The 20,475-nt window shown below is 42.6% G+C and overlaps 1 protein-coding gene across 4 annotated transcripts in view; it reads left to right on the plus strand.

Moving 5' to 3' along the window:
* Positions 1 to 6,174: 6,174 nt before the first annotated feature.
* Positions 6,175 to 20,475, plus strand: part of tnr (tenascin R (restrictin, janusin)) — a 90,825-nt gene continuing 76,524 nt past the window's right edge. Inside the window, exon 1 of one of the 4 annotated variants that reach the window (XM_057057499.1) lies at positions 6,175 to 6,449. The gene's annotated coding sequence lies outside the window, so the exon portion shown is untranslated. The remainder of the gene's footprint in view (positions 6,450 to 20,475) is intronic. The other 3 variants (XM_057057501.1, XM_057057497.1, XM_057057500.1) reach the window with 3 other exon arrangements.

The following is a 20,475-nucleotide window of genomic DNA, read 5'->3' on the forward strand; positions in this document are numbered from 1 at the left end:
TGTTCTCATCTTTCCACTGAAGGGAACCCTTGAGATTCACAGCATAGGAACCCAGAGTTCTCAGGTCTGCAGACTGACTCAGGTAGAGAGAGTGAGAGAGAGAGGTGGGGAGAGGGAGATTAAGAGAGAGGCAGGATTAAATCTGCCATCCTCAAAGTGAAATGACAGGACTGCAGGGATGATGGACTGAGTGAGAGCAGGAGGATGAAACATGCACAATGACAGTGAGTCCCTTTACATGATTGTAAAAAATCTGATCATTGCCTCATTTCATGTGATCACTTAAACAGCCTAAAGTGAGATCAGATATCAGCAATGATCTGAGAGAGAAATTGCATTGATGCACCTGGATTTTGCCCAGTTATCTGATTAATTTTGTTGTTTCACCTATATCTGTAAATAAACGTAAAACAGGAGCACCATAGTTGGAACATAAAGACAAAAGATTACTATAATGTATTACTATGTTCTACCTAGTCTATGTTCTACCTATGCATAGTCTCTCTTCTTCTCTGCCTTGTCTCCCCTCTACCTGTCCTCCCCCTTCTCCTCTCTCTCTACCCAGCTGGCCATCAGCAGGAGGGTCCCCCTACATGAGCCTGGTCCTGCTCAAGGTTTCTTCCTGTTAAAGGGGAGTTTTTCCTTGCCACTGTTACTTGTTTGGGGGTCAGGCCCTGGAATTCTGTAAAGCACCTAGAAACAATTCTGATTGTAACAGACGCTATATAAATAAAGATTGATTGATTGATTGATTGATTGATTGATTGATTGATTGATTGATTGATTGATTGATTGATTGATTGATTGATTGATTGATTGATTGATTGATTGATTGATTGATTGATTGATTGATTGATTGATTGATTGATTGAAAAGACAACAACCACAGCATCCAGGAGCATAAAGTCATCACTTAGGTACCAAAATACTTCAAAAGAAACCCACTAAATGGACTAAAATGTGTGAATCAGGCTTTCTTTGGATCGTCCCATTTCTTTAGGGCACCTCAACATATCAGACTTCACCTCCAATTACCTGATTATTCCCAGTTATTGTCTGTTTCAGGACACCAAAACCCCGATCCCGTCCTCCAGAAAGCCTGATCTGCTTTTGGTCACTCGACAACTTTCTAAGCAGTTTCTTTAAATTTTATTGCAGTTGATTGTAGCTGAGTGAAGATCAATAATTTCCATTTCCATTTCACGTACTAGCTGTTAAAGTAGAAGTGGTTATTTTAGGTTGTGTGTATTTGTGTGGTTTTTTGTGTGCACGGAAGAGGGAATGCTGCAAACTTGAGCCGTGGAGGCAGAATGTGTTTTTAATGTAGCATCACAGTTTCAGAGGCTGCAATCACTTTATTTAAATCACATGCAAATAGCTGTGCATCATGATGCCACTGTGAAATTTAAAATTACATGCTCCTGATTAGTGTCATTTTGTTTCTTGCACGCTTTAATGCAACATTTACTCATACTCTGATCTCATAAATATAATACTTGACTTTAAAAAAGAGATACCAATTCAACTACCCGTGTTAATGCTGCAATGCAGGATAGTGAAAAGGGCATTGAATTGTTGCACACAGCAAATGAAACAGTATTCCACTTTAACCAAATCCGGACTTAAAAGAGTCCAGAGCAGATTTCATCCCGTCTTTCCGAGTGAGATCCAGTCTTTCTGGAGATCAGTCTTTCTGGTCAGCTCAACATGAATCCGGTCACCTCACCTCCAGATGATTTAGATCATTGTGGTGTTCATCTGCTCATGTGTTCATATGTTCATCCATTAACCCTTGTGTGGTGTTTGGGTCTGTGGGACCCAGCTTGTGTTGTGCACCTGAATGGGTTAAATTTCAAGTTCAAAGAAATAAAAGTCAGTCGTTTTGAAAAACCTTGCTTCACTTGTAAATTTGTTTCCACTCATATCTTGATTTTAATTGATTTTCTTTATTATGTTTTAAATAATAAGTTATAAATGTGACCTAACAAAGGTAAAGGGCAAATATTAACCATATATATTGTTTATACTGCTTGTAATTGGGATAAGCTAAAGATCTGTTCAGTATTTTAACATAAAAGTGTTTGATTGTGAGGCATTAAAAGCCACAAAATGCAACGGATCCATCAGACCCACAAACGCTGGCTGAGTAACAACAATATGAACATTACACAAGGGTTAATGTGTCTGGTGAATCACAGTCATGACACAGTCATCACTGATAGAGCCATATTTCTCCACAGTGACATGAACTTTTCCATTTTCTTCTCGTCCTCGTTTAAGTGTTGATGTTTTCTTTGACTATAAATACACATTCCGATCATTAAAGTACCCCTTTTTTCCCCACCCTTCTTAAGTTATTCCCCTGCTTCTTCTGCACGTTCGGCTCGACTGAGCCCTGTCCTGGTTCTGGTGCATCTGAGATAACTTCAATGGCCTGCTCAGATCTTTAATTAGAATGAAAGAGAAAACACAGCGAGTTTAATTAAATCTTAATTTAGTTTTGTCTTTCATTGCGATGCTCCCGTGACAATGCGCCGCCACTCTCGTCTTCTGTCAGTCATGTCTGTCGTGCAACCGAAAAAAATGATGATTTCAAGCGGTCTGAAGCCGAACATTGTCTCTGAGGGTAAAATCCACTGAAACGTCTCTAATTGATGATTAAAAAAACCTTTCGCATAATTCTAAAATAGTATTAGAGGTTCAATGTTGTTTGCAAAAAATGGATTTTTTGATCCTATAACCATGGATACGACCCTGCTATTATTAGCACAACATTGAGGATCCTTCTGTCACAATTACTAGCTATATAAAATGGACCACACCTTAATGACACACTCTATGGCCAAACTTAAACAATGGAAAATCCTTATTGATTAAAGAGGGGGTTTTATCACCAGCCAGCACCCTTTTCCACGCACAATGAAGCGCTAAGCACCATCTTCTGCAACGTTCTCATCTCTGCTTTATGACAAAACCAGGTCTTTAGTGCACTTCTTTCTGCATTTCCCAGGAAGAATGACCATCTTGAACCCTCTTTGTAACCATGAAATGGAATTGGCTTCCCAGACTATAGCTGGCTGTTATTATTCAACGCCATGTAGGCTGACTTTTTACTCAATAGCCACTTTTTTCTCTCTCTCTCTCACAGCAAAGCAACACATGGCTTTCGGGATAACCTTGTTGCTGATAAAAAAGGGATTAAAAGAGCGATTTAGTCCAGCATCTCATCCAATCTCAAGTAAATACAGACAGCACCGCTCGCGGCTTTACTCTAAAAGATATGAAGTGTCATAAATAAGGAATAAGACCTGTTTAGCCTCGTTTGAAGACAAATTTCGGGAGAAGAATATTGGGTGCATCTGAGGCCAAAACAGAAACAGACCGAGGTTATCTACATTTGATTAAAATCTTTTCCTGCCATAAGATTTTCATGAAAAAGTCCCTTTTCCTGCCTGTAAAAGACAATAATATGAAGGAATGGCTGAGCAATATCAAATTGAAGGCATTAGGTTTGCATTTATTTCCCCATGAATAGTTTTTCCCCAAGACATAAATAACAGGAAAACTCATTTTAGGAGGGGTGAGCAGCCGAGTGCTGCCCATATAAAGTAACAGAACCATTTACTTTGGATCTGCTGTTTAAATAACCATTCCCAATGCTGTACATTGGAATGTGTAATCCTCTATTAGAAAATATGAAACAATATCATCTTACATTATTATTTTAGTTCACAGAAACACAGTATTATTTAATTTGAGTCTGAACTGATAATTTGTGCTTTAAGTGGCTCTTAAATCATAAAAGCTGCTTCCACATTAATCATGCAAAGATTTTAATCTAGGTTCTCTCTAGCAAATCTAATAAAGTGAAGCAAAGCTGCAGCTCTGGGCCTGTCTTCCTGTAGAAAAAGAAACAGGTGGCAGAGGTGTTCCTCTGTCGTTTATGGAGGGGCCCCTGCAAAGATTAGAATCCTCCAATCCAGAATCAATAACAACCTAATAGTATTTGATTGCTTTTTTATGTTCGAGGTGCCAGAGATTGTAAAAATGCACTGTGAGTGTGAATTTCTCCACAATTATTGCGCAAATAAAGAGCGAAAGAAAAGAATATCTTTCAAGATGTGGCACCTGTAGGTGTACGTCCCTGTATGTATATTTATTTACACAATTTGCTGCTGATTCTCTATCCATTTACATTTATTGGCGATAGTAAGACAAATACCCCCGTGGTGATAATTACATGTTTGACCTTGACCCCTGCTGGGTGTCTGTCTGAGCATGTGTCCGTTTATTTCCTCGACTCACGCTACATAAAGTAGAATTGTTCTGTTGACGACAGCCCCGCATGTTTTTGAGCAGTGTTGTGGGGCATGTGAAGAGAAATGTTGGACATTTGAGGACTTTCTTTGTCAGTCAGCACGCAGTAGCATTTGTGGTCGAGCTCGTTGGAAAAAGTTAGCTGTCCTCCACCTCCTCAAGTGTGAAAACGCTCTGATTAATTTGTTGTTTTATGATATTTGCAGAAAAGTGAAGACATGCGAGAGACTTATTAAGAAACAAAAATGCCTCTGAGCTGTCTGTTATAACTTCACCAAACAAAATTTGCATTTTTCTCTCATTTAAAGTCCTTTCGGGTCTTGGAGTTTTCCCCCCAGCTGCTCCGATCCGCTTCCCACAATGTTGTTTATTTTTCTAAAACGTTGTGCTATAGAGTTGCTGCAACAGCCCACTGAGGCCACAGCCACACCTGCGTTCCTGCTTCCATATTAATGATCTGTGTTGGACTCGTGGGCCACGTGTCTGCCTCATTCTCTTTCCCCACACGTGGATTGGAGTCTGGCCGGATGCCCGGCGATATCGACACCATGTCTGATGCTGCTCGGCAGTCCAGCCTAAAATGATTGATTCAGTGCTCTCAATAATTACTCTACGTCTTCATCATGTGGCAATAACAATCTATGTACGACAATATAAACACTTAAAATATGAATATTGTTTCCTCTGCCAAGGAGGTTGTGTGATAGGCAGCATCTGTCTAAGGTTTAGTCAATTACGTCAAAAAGTTATGAAGCAATTTTAATTGAGTTTTCAGGAAATATTGATAATGGGCCCATGAAGAACATTACATTTTGGTGATGTGGGTTCTGGATCCAGAGGGACTTGGACTTTTGATATTCCATAGTTGCTTTGGCTTTGATCTTAAAGCCATAAAGCAACTTACGGTTAGTAACGTATTGCTACCTATATAGAGCACACAGCGTGGTGGTAGGACAGTTTTTATGGCACTGGCTCTCAGTTCAACTCCTGGTGCGGACAAAACCCCTCCTGCAAGACCATTGTCGCTGCCTGGATACTGCTCAGCAACGTCTTGCAGGAGTGGGCTCTAGCCCCTGTCTGCCCCCCCAAAGGTATATAAAGGTCAAAAGAGGGGAAAAAGTATAAATAACTATATTTCTACTTTTTGAATTTAACATCTCTCTCCAGGTGCCTCCATTCCCTAATCAGAAACATAGACTATAATCTGCACCTCCACAAGTGATTCTTTCACCGGTCTGATTGCAGTATGATTCAGAAATGTATTTGAAATCACATATGATTGTTCATCCTTTTTTCTTAAGTTCGAAAAATTGGGAAAAACCTGATCTCACCTCTGCGGGTGCTACTGTGAGCGTCGTCCTTGATTTTTTCGCAACAGTAATCTGAAAAACCGGGGGTTACATTGCGCCAGAGATTTCCCCTTTTAAACAGTGTATATTCTATTCAAATATTATATATTTTCGAATTAGATGATCATTTTTGACCAATCCAGCAGGTGAGCACAAAATGGTAATAGCAGTTATATCTGTTCGGACTGATAAATCCCAGATCTACTTTATTGTACTGATGGAACATTTTTTGTTGTTCCTGACGCAACTTAAAACCGCGCATAATCCAATTGTGACTGTGCGAAGCGCAGAAAGAAGACAGCCGCTAGAGGCTGCCCTAGCAAGGACACGGACTCAAAGGATCGATACCGAGAGAGACAAGGACAGAAAAATCAATGGACAGACAGAAAAGAGATGGTGAGGTAGCATGCAGCTCAGTGAAAAGACTGGCAGGCTGAGGAGAGAGTGGAGTAAGCACAGTGCCACGGTGCTGACACCTTGGGAGGGAGGGAGAGAGAGAGAGAGGGGGAGAGAAAGAGAGGGAGGGAGAGAGCAGCACTCATCCGCGTCCGTCTTCACTTCTCCCTGCATCTGCCTGAGCCAGAGTGAGCGACGGAGAGGAGAGAGCGCATCTGAGAGTCGCGCAGGCAGCAGGACCACGTACCGCTCCGGCAGAGAGATCGATGCTCTCTCACACACGGGAAGGGTGAGCAGCCCGTAGGACATCTGCAGCCAAAGGGACGGACAGAACAAGGAGGCTACCGCTAGCCCATCCCAGAGCTCCCAACTGGTCACTCAGAGCAGGTCAGTTAGTTTAGTTGTGCCCGTGTGGGGATGGATGCTTTTCAGGTGCTTCCTTGTGACAGGAAGTATCGTGCGTGAGTGCTGTGTCAGTGCCTGTGCACAGTCTGGTCCCCTTCTTGTCTCCGCCGTTGTAGTTTGTGCATCACTTGCGAGACAGTTCGCGCAGCAGGAGTGAGTAACGGAGTAACTGTGGTATCAATCAAGTCGTTATCACGCTGAGCAGAGAGGAACCCAACAATAGCTGCTTAATGACCTTCTCCTGTCGGGCTTTTGCATTTAAGTGTGCACGTGTGCTCGCTTGACTGGTGCGAGAGCGCGCGTGTGCCCTGACAGATGAAACATGTCAACCCACCTGAGCAATTAAGCAGTTACGACCAAATCGCACCTTGAGGGAAACGGTTTGAAGCGCGGGTGCTATTTTAAGTGCACAACTTTTCCCCATCAGTTTAAGGACTTTTCTCCTTTTCCCGTGACTGCAAGGTTCAAGTGAGAGAAAATGCTGATCTTATGGGCCTAATTTAGCCGGACAAAGAAGAAAAATGTCCATTTGTGTCAGGACAAAGGAGTTTTGAATGTCTACACTTTTAAATCTGTAATTCAACATTTAAGTGCAGCATCATCGCAACTAACCACATTTCCTGCACCAAACTTTGAACATACTAACACCTATACTGCTATTAAATGATGACTTTTAATGCCTGGCATCTCATCGTGTAATCACACGCGATGCCTTGGCTGCAGCTGTCACACCTGATATGTCCCATCATCCATCTGTGGATCTCTCCGTTTGTCTCAGTTTCTCTTTTCCTCAACTTCCGCGTCGCTGTCTCGGCTCACGTTACCCTCCGAAGGTTATTGCCATATATCGGCTGGGTTTAATTTGTCACAGTCAGCCAGTGCGCGGCCACAGCGGGGGGTGCCGGCTGGGGGCAGCTTCGGCTCTAGACGCCACATCCGGAGGAAGACGCAGTGACAACAGGATGAGATAGAACTGCAAATTTGGTTTGGGAGCCGTGCAGGTAATTTCTGTGGCAGGTTTTCCATTTCTGTGTGCAGGTTGGAGCGAGGAGGCTTAAGGTTATCGGATTCATCATATCTGGCACAGATCTGAGCTGTACCCACTCCCATGAGCATCCTCTGTCATTAATCCGAGACATGGAGCCTCTCTCTCTCTCTCTTTCTTTGTCTCAATCAGCTTTTCTTTGTATCGTTTTCCTCTTCCTCTCCCTCTGCTCCATCTACATCTCTTCATTATTCATCGTATACACACGCGTGTTTGGGTTCTTCAGCATATATGCAAAAGACAAAGTCTTCTGTGTTGCTGCAGTTGCATTTCTAAAAGCGGTGGCACACAAAATGTACATTTCTCAATGCATAGAATGTGAGAGAGTGCAGGAATCCTGTGATTCACATTCAATTTAAATACAAATGCCACTGCACCTGCATTATATATTTAGTTATTGACAGTGAAAGCTTTCTCACACATCTGGAACAATATCCAAACCACCGATCTCACTTCTAGCATTGAAGGATTGAATTTTAATTCCAAATCCTTTATTTCCTGATAATTTCATGCAATGACGATGACCATCCAACTACCAATGAATGGTCTTTTCTGCAATTTCACTTTTGACTGCACAAACTGCGTGAGCTATACCGAATAAATACTTCGTTAGGACGACTGTTCGATGCAAAGCAGTCCAGCTCTCATTAGCATCCATCCGCTTCAGTGAAGTATTTTTTACAAATGGAAGCTGCAGTGAAACGAACTGCAAGAGCACGTGGAGATTCACATGGATCCTGATTCGTAAATTTAGATAATGAGCAGAAAAAGTTCTTTTTTCGATCACTTGGCATATGAAATGGAAAATTGCACCCCGTTACCGAACCGTGAATGGCTACATGTAATAAAAAGAAGAATCGAGCCTCCGTGTGATGCCACTGGCGTGGAGAGCTGCTGCACTCCGGATAAGACCGAATGTACAATCTCACGAATACTGATAAACCGTGAATTTATACGACCTCCCCGTTTGATCTTTCATCCTCCACGTCTCTCAGGTGTGCATGCGCTTAGTTGTCTTGTTAATTGGTGTGGGTGATTACGTGCTGATTAAAATGAAGTCGACTGGATGGAGCCTGCGGCTGTGAGGCGGAATCAGCAAAAAGAGACACGTTGTTTTGATCCACCGCTGACATCCGCTGTGTTTAGCGCCTCATTTGTGTGCACGTTTTTGAGGAATGTGTAATGCACATACACCGTGTTAAGCACACGAATAAGTGGGAAGTGGTTAATAATTCTGCCTTTCTAAAGATAGAAAGTACAGTAATAAGACATGGGATGCAGTAATAGTACAAAAGACTCTTTAGAAGCTGTTTCATTAGCATAGTCATTTGCAGTCATTTACAATGCAGAGGCTTTCCTTTCTCTCTCCTTCTTACTTCCAGCAGTAGCGGCCCCATGTTGGCTCCCCTGCCCCTGTTGTCTCACACAGGCCGAGGAATTTGAAGCGCTGATGAAATCAGAAGTGATGTGTTGCGTATGGGTCCTACGCTTAAGGGTAGTCGACAGCAAAATGGTGTAGGGGGAAGTGAAGGTGTTTCTGTGTCACGTGTCACTTGTTAACGTGCTGCAAGCACTGGTGGGGTTCCAATTGGCAAAGCCTGTTCTGTGATATGCACGTGAGCTTGGTCAAAATCTTTTATTGGACCCAATGCAGGAGAGAGTGACGGCCCAAGCTGTTAACTGATGCTCTACCTCTCACGCTTTATGAACTGAAGATGGATGAACCAACACAGAAATCTGATTGTGCGACCCGTGGCAGCACAAATGTAAAGTGTTTCATTTAAATTGCTGCATTTGCTGAACAGGAAATGGCTGCTCTGGATGGGGCGCCATGAATTTTGCATTGGTGGTCTCGAGTGAGCAGCAGCATTTGGAGTGAAGACCCCAGAATTAACTGCAGGATGTTGATTAAAGCAATCAAAACTTTTGAAGCCTTTTATTTAAATGGGGCAACGGAGAGTGCATTTTTGGTGATTTTGATGATTGATGACTTTCTTTTACACACTGAGCTCACCCGGTTCGTGCGATAAGCGCCCCCTTCTGGAGAGATTAGGTATTGATGTCAGAGACAGCCTGGTACTTAATTTGAGCTTCTTTTAATTAAAATATTGATAGTCGCCCTCAGCATAGTGAATGTTGTGTTACATGTGCTCGGACATTGATATTGATCTTTGGTTCAGATTAACATTAAACGTTTCGTGGAACGGTGCAGTGCAATCGGTGTGTTTGTAAAAACTATACTTTTATTTCAATTCCAGTTTTGCTTAAGCAAATTTGTCTTGATTCATTTAAATTTCCCAGATGGGATAATGAAATAGGATTACATAATGTTAAGATTAATCACTGCTTAGCTAAGACTAATTCCTATTTCAAAGTCTAGTCTTTCTGCTTTTCCCCCTCCCTCCTCCGTTTCTCCTTTTCTGTATCTGCTTTTGTGTGTCTTTCTAGACTCTTATCTCCCTCCTACTCATCCAGTATTTTTTTTTCCACGATGTCTCCATCTCCAGCCTCGAGTGTCTGTACAAAGCAATTGCCTATAAAAATCTCTCATCTCTTTCAGACTGTTCTTAGGGCCTATTTCTTGTTCTAAATATTTACCACACAGTGCTGGTCCTTGATCCTGCTGAGTACCTGCATTTCAATGATATCATGTGTGTGTGATCACACATTTTTTCGCTCATCCTGAGAGAAATACCAATTAATCTTTGATGCCTGTTATTTTTTGTCTAAAAAAACGCGTTCAGAAGTGATCCCCTCTGGCCAACCTGGGAAGGATGTTTAGATCTAACAACATTTTGGCACCAGAGGTGTGTTGCTCAGGGGCAACTGCTCCAACTGCGCAGCGGTTAATGGCAGACTTTTAATAACTAGCTGAAAAATACCCTCTGAAATGCCTCCAATACCCAAACTATCCCAAACTAAACATTTGCGTATAATCTTTTTGCTGCCCCCCCTTTTGTCCCAGTATTAAATCAGACATCATAAAATTAAAGGCACGGCCATTTTCACTGTAATTTAAATGACACCTGGTGACAACACACCAATTGAACCTGCACCCTTGCACGTTAATTGCACACGTGATTTAGAACGGCCACAGCGAAGCTTCCATCTGTACCATTTACCAGAATAGTGTCATTAAGGTAATTTGTCCTCGCCTGGTACGAGCCATTCTCAGTCTGAGCACACGCCGAGCAATTATAACTGCTGCAGTTGTCCTATTTACATAGTTCCGTTGGAGACATAGTCTGATAGATGAGATTTTCCACTTAATATGCAGAGCAGAGCTGCTATGAATTGGTTTGCACACCCTAATAATGGCTTTAAAGCGCAACAGTGAGTTTGGCTTGATACTATAGGTCGTAGATGCTAATACAATTTAATCATGTGAGACATAATTTGGTGAAATTTTAGCTTTTTTAATTGGAGAAGCATTTATCCCAATTCACCATTGCCACTAGGTGATCTCAGAGGGATGTGCAGTGGTGATGGGCAAAACCAAACCAGTTCACAGAAGACCATTTGAGGAAAAGAACTGTGCAGGCTAAACCAGTTAGAGGATAGACCGGCTCTATAATGGGCTGCATTAGCGGCTGAAGTGTATAGATTGATGTAATGCACTGTTTTGATGACCAGAGGTGCCTCCTGAGTTTGCGGTCTGGGTTCTGAAATCATGCCTCAGATTTGCAATAAAAATGGCATAAACAACTTATATTGATATAGTGCTGGGAGAACTCTGCATGATGTCATCTCAACTACATTTGAAAGCAATTTTTTCCACACAACACACATATTCTACGGAAGAGGCCGCTTGAAGCTAACAAAGCTAATCTCATCTTTCGCGCTAATATGAGCTCATTGGCTTTGACATGGCTGTAGGGGAATTGTTCTGTTCTTAATTATTGTTGTCGCATTCAAAATCTGAACCGCTGGAATCCAGGCGGCTTCCTGACAGTTACTGGGTCACAAGGCGGTAAGCACCGCTGTGCCTCTGATTAAATTCGCCCAATAATTAAGCAGACGATATTGATTCCCCGCAGAGAAATGGAGAAAGGGAGAGAGTGTGCGAGGTACTCTCCCGCCTCCGTCCCCACGCTTCCTGTAGGCCCTGCAGCGGTGGGCCAGTCAGATATGTGTAATTTGGGAAACGAGCAGAAGTCAATTCCACTTAAACAGACATTGCTGGTTGGACGCATCGATGTTGCACGCATTGTTGAGTCCCTCCATTTTATTCTTCCCCGATTCCCTTGGTAATTGACAGAGTGATCGAAGGGAATAAAAAATGGCTGTCCTGGATTATGAGTGCATGTAGCGTGCAAACCAAACTTCAAACCAAACTTCTGCTGTGGTGCATTTCGTAAGAATTTCCAGAATCTATCACTTAAAAAAAAATAGACTGATGCTACAGCTATCTTCCAGTTCTGAGCTGCCACGATCAGAGCTAAAAAGCTCGGTGGTGACTTGCACTGTTTTACTTAACCTTTTATGCCACACCACAACAATCCACGAAGAAGTCAGCCAGCGAGGTGGCAGCCGTAGCTAAGCAGCGATGGATGACTTTATGCATCAGTAAACTCGTCCGTGAATCAGCATCACGACAGTGTCCGTGGTCGGCTTGGGTCCTACCAGATCCTACCACACACAGCAGACTGTTTGCAAACATCTTGGTGAGACCTGCTTACAGGTCAGCGAAATATAATTGGAATGTAGCGCGTGCACAGATCGCACAGGTCAGGTCACTGACCAAGTGCTATCGTAAATTGACTCACAACGGAGCTATCTGGAGGGGGTAGTCCAGCTACATTTTACTCTGGGTTGACTTCAGTCAAGCTAAAGCGTCCACATGCATTTCATGTAATCTGATTACCGCAGGAACTCTGTTTCCTTGCCTGCATGTAAACCATCTGAGGACTGTAAATATTCAGAGATACAAAAACATGCAAAGCAGGTCTGGAACATCCACAGAAATTGATCAAGAAAAACAAACAAGCAATCCAAAAGTCACTGGAATAAAACTGAACGGACTCAGTATCAGGCGCTCTCGCTGAGCCAACAGTCTGAATTCAACTTTGACTGGAAGCCTTTACCAATACGAACGTGGGCTGATGGATCCTTTTCCTCAGTAAAAGCTAGCAGGACTGGACAGAACAGGAACAGTAACGGATGCATCTATTTTTGGAATGCTGTTGAATTATCTGAAGCGCTGCAGTTTGGTTAGCCGACGCTATAAAATGTCAGCGGCTCATGTACAGCAGGCTTTTACAGGATGCACAGTAACCTCCTGACAATCGCTCCCGGCTTATTTCTAGATGCTAAATATTGTAGAACTTTGGGAGAGACTGGTCATGATGCTTGATTTGAGGAATATCATTTCTCAGTTAGATCTACAATGACAAAATAAAGTCATTTTTATCAGCGACACCACTGCTGTGTTATGGTTTTAAAGCCCGACTTGAAATTTCTCCAGTATATAGCTTCTTTTGGACTAGTTTGAACAGGTTCCCTCTAAACCTTTAAGGTTTTGGTTCTGCTGCTGTGAAAAGATTTTCATTGTAAAACAAAACAAATGATAACAAACGAGCCGTGGGCGTACAGAACATATCCAGGAACCGGAGTGCTACGCAACAAACCTGAAATATTCCCATTCCCCAAACCACTGACACGTTTTTCCATTCGAGCTAGAGTGGATAAGACAGCAAATGCTAACAAATGGGTACATGCATCTTGGGATGGAGAGAGATTTGAGCATCGCACTGAAAATGTCAGACTCACTAAAATTAGAAGTGCGGTTTCTGTTTACCAATCACAAGCTGACAGTGGAAACAAATGCCAGATATACGCCTCGCCTGGTGTCAGGATTTGATGAATAACACTGTAATATTTTGTTAGCACACACACACACACACACACACATTGTTTATTGTTTATTCAGGTCAGAACAAGATTGAAAACTGTGAAAAAATACTATTTTCACAGTTTAAGATATTGTCATTTAATCTAATGATTGATGGATTGAAATTGGAATTCACATAATTTATTTAAGAAGAAAAAGATTTACAAACCATCCTCATATTTTGTTTGGTATTTTTCTAACCATCAAATGAATTCTTTGTGGGTTTTATCATAGTTTTGCTGGTGATTATCTTTACACAGTGTAGGTGTTGCCATTACACTCCTGAGCACCACTACTACCTTAGTCACATCTCAAATTACATAAATTCACGACCATTAGACAAACAGATGGCTTTCCCTGTGCCATGATTTTATTTCGTCAATTATTTATTCTGTTGAAACCACCCACCTATTTTTGGACAGCACCCCCCACCCCCCACCCCCCAAGCAGAGGACACAAAATGAGGAAATTCCATTCTCATTTTCTTCTACCATCTGTCTGTCCTTCATAATCCCACTTTTTTCATTGCAAACATATGACAAGTTTAAGGCAGCACATTCACACAACTCCTAGTGGGAAATGAACCTTTCTTGAAACTTTACTAGGGGCTCAAACCTCCTAATTAGCACATTTTTTGAGGGGGGATTGAGAACTTTTGATAACAAAATCTGACGTTTTGCAGTAATTCTCACCTAACCTCAGATGGCAACTTGTAGAGTCACACGTCTTTTTAGAAGGTTCATTTGTCCTTGATGTCTTGGCAGACTGAAAGAGCAAAGCCGAACAAAACATTTGGTTTCTAATCTTTTTCTGGAGTCTCCCAACCAGAATGTCAGAGCGCTGCAAAACGTGTCCTGTGTGTGTCAAACTCGGCAGCAGAGATAGAGAACGAGATTCTATGCGTCTCCAGGTGGAGATGTTGGAGAGAAATGAATGTATCAGGTCATTTCACACACAAAGAATAGATCTGTATTTCTGCGATAAGGAACCAAACCATCGCAGTGTATGGTCTTTATCATTCCTGTCCTCCTGTCTGTCTCTTCTTGAACACACACACACACACAAACACCAAATGCTGTCATTGTTAGCTGACGATCAGGGCATTGTTTGGTGGGTTAGTGACATGTTCCATCCTGAAAACAGTGTGTCAAGGTGGTTAATTACCCAGTTCATGTCTAATTAGCAGCATAAGCCGCTCAGGGAACATGTAAAAAAAAAAAAGAGGAGCTGGTGTTGTTAGTTGGACGGACTGTGTTGTTTGTGTTTTTGTGCATGGTGCTACTGAGATAGGCCCGGTGCCTGGGAACAGCGGTGGCTTAGCATCCAGAGGTACCATCCACAGTCCCTCAGAGGGACAAAAATGCCAGAAAAGATGTGGAATAAAAACAGGTTTGGCACAGGGAGGTGATATTCACCAACAAAAAGGACCAACAATGCAACGTGTGGGGCCCCTGGTAAATCTCCACCACTGTGACTGTCACACACAAAAACACAACAGGTTGCCCGAAATTATAATAATTGCAGTCATAACCATTTGCAAAATGGATGGGATAATTGTTTTTGTACAAAATCTGACTGCCTGAAAAAAAACCCTCCAAATGTTCCAGAGGGACACAAACAAAAGTGTGAATCCCTGAAAATGTGCAAATGGGATTTTTGGGTGAACAATAAAAAAGGACGCATGTGTATTTTTGAGGCAGTCGTGCTTGAAATTGGCTTAAATTACATGTTCACCTCTAGAGCAAATGCCACTGACTTGAATTGGGTTTAAATCACACATAATATATGCGTGTGCATTTACACATGGACTTTGCTCCCTTGGCAGTTATGTGTTGTACCTCGGAGTCTGTCTTTAAAAATGCATTTTAATCTATTTAATGCTTGATTTTAAGGTTTGCAACTCTGGTAAAAATGAAAATACACACAGTTTGAGAGTGCTTTTGCAATTTAAGGTTGAAATATCTGGTGGGGGTAAATTTCAGGTTGATAAAAATGATATAAACTGGATAAAAAAAGGATAATGACCATTTTATCTTTGTGCATCTACTTTGTGCATTTACTGCTAAACATCCCTGTGCAAGGGATTATTATTTCATCTCGCTGCAGTCCGTTCAAAGCCCATTCACGTCTCTGTGTTTCCTGTTTTATGTTAAAATATCTCACTTCTCTCTCCCTGCAGAGCCCTTGATCTTTTTGTCCCTCACCATATCTTTGAAATGAGCCAAGTTTTTTAAATAAAAGGCTTTCGTCTCAACGACTTCTCTTTCAAATTACGCCGTTGTCTCCGGGAACAAGGTTTCTTTTCGCTTCATCTCTTTATTTGCATATCTGCCCCATCCAACTTGTAGGTGCAACTTTTAGAAACGCTTATCCAGGAAACGATGTCAGTGTTCCTAAATCACCACCTCAGTAAAATGTACATTCAGAGCTACATTGATATGTCAAAAATAAAGATAATTCTAAACTAATTAGAGCCAATCCAATACAGACAGTAATAACCGGGAATCGACCTGAACTGTTGTGAACGTGCATTTCACTCTTGCTGGGCTCCTTTGGGGAGCTGCACTGTGTTTAAACCTGCCCGTTTCCGACCCCTTGGGTTCATTCTGTAACTTCTCTCCCTCCATCGCTGCGCCAGCATGTGCTGCAGCCTGTCTCTTACACCCTCTCCTCTTTCTGACTGGAACCCCTCCTTCCCTCTTTTTGCGCCTTCTTTCACACTTCAGAGTCACAGTCAGGTTTTTTTTTTATTTTGCCCAGACGAGCGAGGGGTCCGAACCAACTGCCGGTGAAAAAGCTGCCCCGTCCAGACGGCTGAACATTTTTTTTTTTCCTTCCCTGATTTGTCCCACACCAATAATCCTATTTGAGTCTCGCTTTCATATTCTTGTGTGGCAGTGAAGACTTTAGAGAGATACGAGGTTCAGATGGTTCACTGCCCTCCGACTGAATGTTTTCTGTTCACTCTGTTTGCTATTGTCCACTGTGTCTCAGTCCCAGACACTCGCTCTTGCCAGAGAGTCTGTCCTGCACCAAAAATACAGACAAGAAGCCCTTGTTCGCTGTCCCCTATCAAACAATTAGGGTGTGCACTTTTATGCGCGCAAATGCGTGTGTGTGTTTGGATCCATCCAAACACACAATGTTTGAATCTATGTAAATGTGCCAGAATGAGGGCGAGGGGAACGAATGTGCGCGCTGCCTGGTGTCAGCTCCGACTGTTCATGGACAAATCGACGCTGTCCTAATTCTTGTGTCGCTCAGAGGCTTGTTTCCAGTCCATAGACAAATCTGACAGGGATCAATAAATCGCTCTTTTTGTGCGAGGCCGGCCTGGGTTTGTGCTGTGTGTGTGTGTGGGGTTTACAAATCATTAAGCCCTTCTCAGAATCACAGTGTTCCGTTCTGTTCTGACAGCGGGACAATCATGTCACTGAAACAGGCGAGTCTCTAAGCCGATAGATAATCAAAACGCAGCTTGTGAGCCGGATCCATGGCCTGACACCACGCGGCAGGATTCTGAGGCGCGTTGACAGGTTTCTGAGGTGTTTGCAGGAGGAGCTTTCAGAGATTAATGCCTCAGCATTTAATGCGTCTCTTATTGAGCTCAGGTCTATAAAAACCCTCAAACTAAACCTGTCAGCTCCTTTCTCTCCTCTCTCCTCTCATTTCGTCTGACAACTTTATTCTAAATTCAAGTTCCTGCCAATTCACAGATCTTCGCCATCCAGACAGAGTTTGCCTTTGACCTGCTCTACACATCTTAGCTGAACAGCCTCCATCTTTGCATTGCACCGGCTGCCATTTATCAGCGACTCCTACTCTTGTCGAGTCGTGACAGTGTTGACACGCTGCAGCTGTGCTTCGCCGCCATTGAAATCAGTTTTGGAAAATGCGGCACTCGCCTGTATTTCCTCCTTTCAAAAATAAGAGCATGGAGGAAACTCAAAAATAACCCATCCGCTTGTCTCTGGCCCGGCACCTTTCAGGCAGGTGGCCGTCGAACAGCCTTTGACTTTATCTCAGAAAAATGTGGGACCCAGATCAACGGCTGGCTGAATCTAGGTTAGCTAACACCAGCTCCTTGTCTGGCAAAACCGGCACTGCTATTGACTCTTCTCTAACTAGGTCCAGAATTATGGCATGTGCTCAACGCAGCGCGATAGCGCAGCTGCTTCTTTCCACCTGATTGTTATTGATGACTGAAGGCTGACTCGCTGCTGCCTTAGCCAAACGCCTTGACGGTTTTATCCATTCTGTTCCAGTGAACATTGACTTAATTTCTACACTCCGCACACTGAAACTGCCGTGGTTTCTCATCAGTTTGTAACAAATGCAGCTATTTACAAAATGAAGTGATTTGAAAAAACATAGTTTTTAATTAGAATATTAATTGAAAACATTCAGTGAAAAAGTAACAACAGTCATTTAAATAATGGAACACTGCATCTAATTATTGGCTGGCCTTTATTTTTTTTTAATTAAAGGGTTATAGTGGAGGAGCCTTGCATTGTCCACAATGCCAGAGCCCATTATGCACTTGCATTCATTTCATAATTATATTCATCTCCATAATCCACTAATTCATTTCAATAAGTTGAGTTTCAGTTGAATAAACCCCTGAATGTTTCTCTTAATTCATTATTGACGGCATGGTGGAAATTTCTACCGTGTATTAACAAAAAAGGTATTTATCTTGTTACTTTACATATATGGAAAGTACTATAGTACTAAATATAATTTAGCATCATATCACTTAAATTGTGTGAGTTAAAATTGTGATTCTGCACAAAAAAATGAGAAATTGTTCAACTCTGAACAGGTGCACGACCAGACAAAGTGCAAAATGTCACAGTGTATACAGAAAGGAGACTTTGGAGGAAGAAAAGCCGGGCTTACTGAAGCCTGGTTCTCAGCGCTCCATTGATGGTGTTGCTATGGGAACAGGTGTCAGCATCCATATGGAGGTCATGGGGTGTTGAAAATCGTGCCGGGCCGAATGGAACCACCTCGAGGGCCCTTCCCGTCTTTGACAGTGGTGAACAGCATTGAAAAAAACAACAACCCACAAATGTAAATGTATCGTCAGCGGGAGGAAAGTTATGGAGACACACTGTGGCGAGGTGTTTGAATGAATTGTTGTTCGTGGTTGCTGTTTGCGGTGCAAGTGCAATGTTTTTTCCGACTCTGCATGACGCTTGCTCAACCTGTGTGGATGCTCCGCTGCCCGAGGCACAGTTATGTCTATTTGCACCTACGCGGCTGCAGCTGAACTACACTTTCGGCCAAAACATCCTCAGAACACCAACTGCTGTTAAGATAAAACCCAAACACGAGCCAAAACCTGAAGGGATGTCTGGAAAAGGCTTAAAAAAACAACCCCCCCCCCCCCCCCCCCAAAAAAAAGAAAAAAATCTATAGAAACTGCCTTAAGAAAAACTCAAGGATGCAGAGAATTTTCAGAAAAAATGGTGGAAACTGATTTAACGTTGGCAACTGTCACACATGACGACCTTCTGACATCCTCTGTCGGGTTAGCTGTTTCCAAAGTTCTGACCTTTCTCGCTGCTTCTGCAGAGGAAATAAATATACAGGTGAGGGAGGGGGCGTTAAACAGAACGCGCACAATGATGTGCTGTTTGAGAGCACTGCATGCTTCTCTCTATCTTCTATTTTTCTTCCGCAGCCGTCACCGATAACTTCCTCTTCGTATTTGGCGTCAGAGACGTGGAAAAAAATGAATATAGATGAGGCTGTGTTGCTGATTTGGAGACCAAATCAGACGGTGCCAAGAGATCTCAGCAAGTCATTTCCTAAAGCCAAGCACTGTGACACCAGCAGGGTCCTCTCTCTCTCTCTCTCTCTCTCTGTCTCTCACACACACACACACTCTCTCTCTCTCTCTCTCTGGATGGACGATTAGGGAATTTTCACGACATCTTGGTTATAAACCAGAAAATCAAGTGAAAGGTCCAATCAAGAGGCTGCAGGAGACAGAAGGGCCCAAGTAAAGGAGGCAGAATATCAGATCAAGTCCAGTAAAAACATGAACTGGGTATTTCGTGATTTTTTTCGGGCGGCAGTATTTAACTCACGCTGTTGGGAACTGGGCTGGCAAGCAGAGAGTTCTCAAACCATGCAGAGGGTTCCGTGCAGAAAAAACTATGGAAGGTGTTCTGGTAGTAGGGGAAGGTGCCAGAAGACCCTCAGAGCACTGCCGAGGTACCTTTGGGCAAAATACAGAACCCACAATTGCTCATATGGGGCCCTGGGATGAACTGGTGACTCATCCAGGGGTGGACCTGCCTTCACCCACTGTGTACCCTCCCTGGAAAGGGATAAAGTGGTTAAGAAGAAGACAAGATTTCATGATTTTCTTTATTTCCGTATACCTTCACGATCTTGATTCCCTCTAATGTAATTGGTTTTGTGATTTAATCGTATCATAAATGATTGCCTGTTGTTACCTAGGAGACTAAATACTATCCGTGTGACTGCCTTAATCGCTGCACCGCGGTTCATTAGCTTCAGTTACGTGCTAAATGAAGACAGAAATGTAAATTATTTCAGGAGCACTGTTGATTTTGCCTCAACCAGGATTTCGTTGTGTAAGATTTTGCAAGGATAGTTGGAACCCTATTGATTTAGAACCCAAAACTACATTGGTCACGTGGTCGGTCTCATTGGAAGGTTGAATTTCAACTTTAATAGAAGACGTTTCAGGAAAAATATGGATTACACCATTTAGATATCAGGGCTATATAAAGTGCCTCCAAATGATCAGTTTCATGGGTGGGTGTGTCCCCTTTAAGACATAATAAAAGCAGATTATAAGGTCGGGAGGTGATTTGGTGTGCAGAATTAGTTTTTAGTGATCAATTGCCCTTCTTTTCTGCCATGAAAATAGCTTATTATTGAGGTCTTCGTATTCACTGTAAACTGAATGACCGCTGTGACCGCTTGACAGAACCGAGTGAACTGCCCGCTTTAATTGTGCGCACATGGTCGGCTTGATAAGGCCGATTTCTTCATTTGATGCTTTCATCAGGCAGTAATTCAGGGAGCTCTCTCAG

Source organism: Takifugu flavidus, chromosome 15, assembly GCF_003711565.1.
Source record: "Takifugu flavidus isolate HTHZ2018 chromosome 15, ASM371156v2, whole genome shotgun sequence".
Taxonomy (NCBI): domain Eukaryota; kingdom Metazoa; phylum Chordata; class Actinopteri; order Tetraodontiformes; family Tetraodontidae; genus Takifugu; species Takifugu flavidus.